Genomic DNA, 6,228 nt, shown 5'->3' on the forward strand with positions numbered 1-6,228 from the left:
TGCTGTTCTTTACACACCAAGGAGGATGAATATGTGTCCTAGAGAGTTTACCAAGAGCACATCAAACCGAAAGACAGTAGGGTCTTTTCCATTTTTGAAATCCTGTATCTCCCCACAGCCAACTATATTCTGTTTATACTTTTCAGTTAAGGTGCTTATGACACATTTGCATTATTGGAGATTTTCCTATCTTGGAGGGATATTTTGAAGTATAACCATAGCCAGCTTTGTTCTGAGTCCTTAGGTGGCTTAATTAGAGGTTAACTTCTCTAGTAAATGGTTTCTGTGATTCTTGAGCAATTCCAGTATGGCAGAGTTTCTGGAGACAGATTCAGATTCCAATCTTGACTTAGTAGAATGGGTTTGAATGCATCTATACAACAGTTAGGGCCTTTGCCTTGCATGCAGCTGAGCCAGATTCAATATCTGGCACCACATATGGTCCCTTGAGCTCCTCTAGAAGTCATTCTTGAGCACAGAGCCAGGAATAATTCTTGAGCACCACTGAATGTCACCCCAAAATAAACAAAAAAGCCCAACCAAAGAAGATTTAAAAAATTTGATTTAGAGATTAAGAGAATTTGGAATTATAGAATCACTATACATTCTATATTAATTCATAGATATTTCTAGTCCTCAATCAGAAGGTGAAAGACTCAAAATGTCTGGATGAAGCTGTACTTGGTGATGTGATTTGTAATGGAGTGTCTTGTGGAAATGCCACATTGGCTACCTCATGAAACTCCTTCGTATTTTTCTTATTAACACATTCAGGGGACATGTTCTTCAAAGGCTCCAATCGAGCATTTTTGAGCTGCCATCATTGTTTTCTTCCAGGTAATGGAGCAGAGTGGTTAGCCTCTGCTGATAAGGGAGGTCACCTGAGCCCAGGAGGCTCTAGGAGCTGACTGGAGGATGCTCCAGAAATAACATGCTATGTCCGAATGAAGGAGAGCTGAGTTAAGGCTAGAAAAAACAGATACCATCACTGCCTCTCCTTTACCCCACACATCCTGGTAGCCCAGGGTGACTTTGGCAGTAACTGTTTAGGTACGGGTGTTATCACTTTAACCACAAGTGACAAAATCTGCTTTTAAAAACATTGGGATTTGCAAATCATTAAAGATAACTGTGAACTCACAGTGGGTGGAGGTGCTTTTAAAACTCTTTCTGAGCTAGCTGCATTGTAAAGCAACACTGGGAAATTGTACAGAAGCACCTTCTTGAAAGAAGTTCTTGAAAGAAGTTGTGTCACTAAACTAACTATTGACTCTTGACTAAGATGGTTCTTCTGTTGATAGGAACATGATAAAGGAGACTCCCTGCTCATTATTTGATGATCATAGCTTCTCAGCAATTACTCTTATTGCCAGGTTCTTACTGTGCTTACCTCTGAAGAAGTTGATTGGAACAAAGGTTTGTTACAATGACAAGCTACAGAGACAGGGGTTTATGCTAAAAGGAGATGGAGGCAATTTTTGTCATGGTCTATAATTTAGCTATAAAAATTTATCCTGGGTTGATAATTGTCATTCTATTTCCTGGATTGCTGAACCATAATCTGAAGTCTGATGCAGGTCAAGATGTTCACTGGAATATAGTAAATATCTAATTCTGAGCCACTATGGCATTTTCAAGTCTGGAAAATTGAGGAAAGATAAGTCTCAAGCATAATTATATGAAGATCTAGTTGGAACTGGGAGCAAAGGGAAGGAATTTATCAATATTAAATAGTAAAATAGTTTAAAATATATCTCACTATTTTATTTGAGTGGATGAAAAATATTTTTATAATGTTATCCATTTTTAACTTCTATTTCAATGTTGTTTTAGTATACTATTTCTCATATTCATTATTTAAAAGTTTCATTAGAGTTTTGAGGGCCATTAGGATTTTATAACAGTATAAAATGTGATTGCAATTGGGTAGTTTTCTTAAATAATTAAAAATAGATTTCCCCCTTGCTTTGAGGTACCTGATTAGAAACATGGGCAGAAAATTAGAAAATAGAGATGAACAAAAAGAAACAAAAAAGAATATAAATAATCCCACTTACTGATATCTATTCTTTTTCTGGGTTAGTACTAGTCTTTCATAGATTGCCTGTATGAATTGTATTACATTCATTATATTCTGATTGCTCGGTACTTACAGTTTCCATTGTTAGATGTTCAACAAATTACCTCTGAAATACCATTGTTTTATAATTCTGAGTGTTTCTATCAGGACACTTAATATACATGTATAGAGATAGATATATAGAGAGAGTTTTTTTTAATCTTGTTTCTATATTTGAGTTGAATTTACAAGTAACAAAAGTACACATTGGGGCTGGAGCAATAGAACAGTGGTTAGGGCGTTTGTCTTGCACGTGGCCAACCTGGGTTTGATTCCCAGCATCCCATATGATCCCCTGAGCACTGCCAGGAGTAATTCCTGAGGGCAGAGCCATGAGTAACCCCTGTGTATTGCAGGGTATGACCCAAAAAAGAAAAAAAAGTACACATTTTAAATGCACTACATAGCAGATTTTGGCATGTATTTATGCTCAAGGAATCACTAGTATCATCACAACCCATAAAAGTGACCTATTCTTTGACATTGAAAGATTCAGACCTCGATTCTCAAAAAATTAGTAATTGAGCTCCCATTTCACCCAGCAATATCACTCCTGGGAATATATCCCAGAGAGGCAAAAATGTATAGTCAAAGTGACATCTGCACTTGTTTGTTCATTGCAGCACTGTTTACAATAGCTAGAATCTGGAAAAAACCTGAGTGCCTGAGAACAGGAAACTGGTTAAGGAAACTTTGGTACATCTACACAGTGGAGTACTATGCAGCTGTTAGAAAAGATGAAGTCATGAAATTTACACACAAGTGGTACTACATGGAAAGTATCATGTTAAACTAAATGACTCAGAAAGAAAGGGATAGACATAGAAAGATTGCATTCATCTGGGGAACATAAAGTAACAAAATAGGAGACTAAAACCCAAGAATGGCTGAGATTAGTACCAGGAGGTTCACTCCATGGCTTGGAGGCCAGCTGCACATGCTAGGGGAAAAGGCAGCTCAGATAGAGAAGGGAGCACCAAATAAAGGGTGTTGGGAGGATCCTCCCAGGATAGGAGACACATGCTGAAAGTAGACTATAGACCGAACATGGTTGCCACTCAATGCAAACCACAGCACCCAAAAGGAGAGAGAGAGAACAAAAGGGAATTCCCTGTCACAGATGCGGGGTGGGATATGGGGGATGGGAGTGGGAGGGATACTGGGATTAGTGGTGGTGGAGAATGGGCACTGGTGGAGGGATGTGTATTTGATCATTGTATAACTGAAACCCAAGCACAAAAATTTGCAAGTCTACAACTGTACCTCGTGGTGTTTCACTAATAAAAATTTAAAAAAAACTTAAATAAAATAAAATTATATATATATATATATATATATATATATATCTCCAGACCCTGTCCAAGCATGCTGGAGCCATTTATCATTTTGTATTAGTTTTTTTTCCTTCCTTAGAATTGAATAGAATTGGGCTGGAGCAATAGTACAGCAGGTGGGGCATTTGCCTTTTACACAGCCGACCTGGGTTTGATTCCCAGCATTCCATATGGTCCCCAGAGCACCGCCAGGAGTAATTCCTGAGTGCAAAGCCAGGAGTAACCCCCCCAAAAATGAATTGAATAGAATTTTTCACTATGTACTTTTTTAATGCTTCTTTTTGTTTTATAGTATATTATTAGGGATACACTCATATTTTAGATAATGGGGAATTAGTTCATTATTTTATTGCTAAATAATACTCCACCAGTGTAAAATTGTGTTGATTAATTTACCTATTTATGGAAAGCCAAGTTGTTTCCAGTGTGTTTATACTAATATGTGTAAAGTTGCCATACATGTTCATGTATAAATCTTTTTGTGGGGAAGTATTATTACAACTCTTGGGTAGATATTGGGGAATGGGCTTAATGCATTTGTACCAACAACATGTATAAACTCCAAAGTACTCTTAACATACCCTAATTTTTGTTATTTGACATTGTCAGTATTTTTCATGATATTGTATAGGATATATAGTAGTTATTGTGGTTTAAATTTGTTTTTCCCGAGGACTAATAATGGTAAGCACTTTTCCATGTGCTTCTTGCTCTTCATATATCTTGTGTTGTGAGGTATCATACTATTTTACCCATTTGTAATCATCTTATTTGGTTATTAAGTATCATATTTTATGGAAAATCCTTTGTCACCAGTACATATTGGATATGCATTTGTTTAGCTGTGAATTGTCTTTACATTTTTATTAATAGTGTTTAATGAAGAACAGACTTTTTGTGGGGAGGGAGTCACTCAGCAGTGCTCAAAGCTTACTTCTGGCTCTATGCTCAGGAATCACTCCTGGCAGTCTCGGGGAACCTTGTGGGGTGCTGGGGAACTAACCTAGGTTGCCTGAGTGCAAGGCAAGCACTCTATCCACTGTACTATCATGCCAGTCCAGACATTTTAAATTTTAATAAGATCTTTATTAAAGATCCCATGTTTTTTTTCTTTAAGTAATTTTATCTACTTTAAGACACTAATGTTTTGTTTGCTTTCCTCTAGAATTTTAGCTTAATTTTTGAAAAATTTGTTTTTAAAGTTATATAGATTTTAGCATGCAGCATTATAATTTGACATTTATACATATGACATTATGATCACCAAAAATCTAGTTTCCATCCTTCACCATACAGTTAATAACCTTTACTCAATTTACTCATCTCTCTTCTCCAACAACCACTATTTGTTCTTTAGTCTCTTGTTTATTCTAATTTTTTATCTTCCACATGGGTAAAATTATGCGGTATTTGTCTTTCTCCACCTGTTCTATTTAGCATAATACCTTCAAGGTCTACCTATTTCAGTGCAAATAATAATATTTTATCTTTTTTAAAGAAACAAACAACTGAGCAGTATCAAATTGTGTATGTACACCTCATGGTCTTTATCCATTCCTGGTCTATACACATTTAGATTGTTTTCAAATTGTAACTATTATAAATATTCTTGCAGTGAACATGAGGGGGTTATAAAATTCTTTGAATTTGTGTTTTATATTTGTGTGTTCCATATTTTTAAGATAGGGTAGGGATTTGCCTTGCGCGTGGCTAACCAGGCCAACCTGAGTTCGATTCCTCTGCCTCTCTTGGAGAGCCTGGCAAGCTACCGAGAGTATCTTACCCGCACAGCAAAACCTGGCAAGCTCCCCGTGACGTATTCGATATTCCAAACACAGTAACAACAAGTCTCAGAATGGAGACGTTACTGGACCCACTTGAGCAAATCGATGAACAACGGGAGGACAGTGCTACAATGCTACAAATATCCAGAGGTGGAATGTATATGGTTTCCTTTTTCTCCACACCATGGTCAACAATTGTTGCTTTTTTTTGATAATAGCCATCCTCATTGGTGTGAGATAATATTTCTTTGTTATTTAAATTCACACTTCACTAAGTAGTGGTGAACATCCTTTCTCATGCCTCTTCACCATCTTTGGTCTTCTTTGGAGAGGAGTCCAGATGCTTTGTTCATTTAAAAATTGTTTTGTTCTTGTCAAATTGCAGATAACTTCTCCTATTGTGTTTTAATATTGGTAATGTCTTTTACTGTGCAAGTATTTTTGCTTGTTCGATGCCAGGAGGAACTCCAACACCCATTGACTTATTGTTGTTTTTGTTTCCCTTGCCCCGGGATAGCAGTACAAGGAATTAGTATGACTCATTCAAAGAACAGTTTTATTCCTTTGCTGGGGGGCCCAGGGGCCATTTCCAGTGATGCTTAGCCAATCAGGCTGAACAGATGCTTCTTGCTCAGGCCCAGCTGTTCTGAGAACCTCCAGAATTATACCAGAATTGCTGGGGGTGCCATGCGGTGCCAGGGATTGAACCAGTGCCCTACATATACACAGCGGGCATCCCTGACCCCTGTCCCCTAAAATATTTAAGTTTTAGCTTTTAAATGAAGATCATTTATATTTGTGATCAACCTGGAGTTCATTTAATTAAGGCGTGAGGTTTGTACGTAAAGTACTCTATTCCATGTAGCTAACTGGTTGCTCTGCATCATTTGCTGAAAAGGCTCTCATTTTCCAATTGAGTTACCTTGGCACTTTACAGAAAATCAACTACTATATTTGAGTTAATTCATTTTATAAACTCTTTATTCTGTCA

Source organism: Sorex fumeus, unplaced genomic scaffold (assembly GCF_029834395.1).
Source record: "Sorex fumeus unplaced genomic scaffold, SorFum_2.1 ptg000043l, whole genome shotgun sequence".
NCBI classification, from domain to species: Eukaryota; Metazoa; Chordata; class Mammalia; order Eulipotyphla; family Soricidae; genus Sorex; species Sorex fumeus.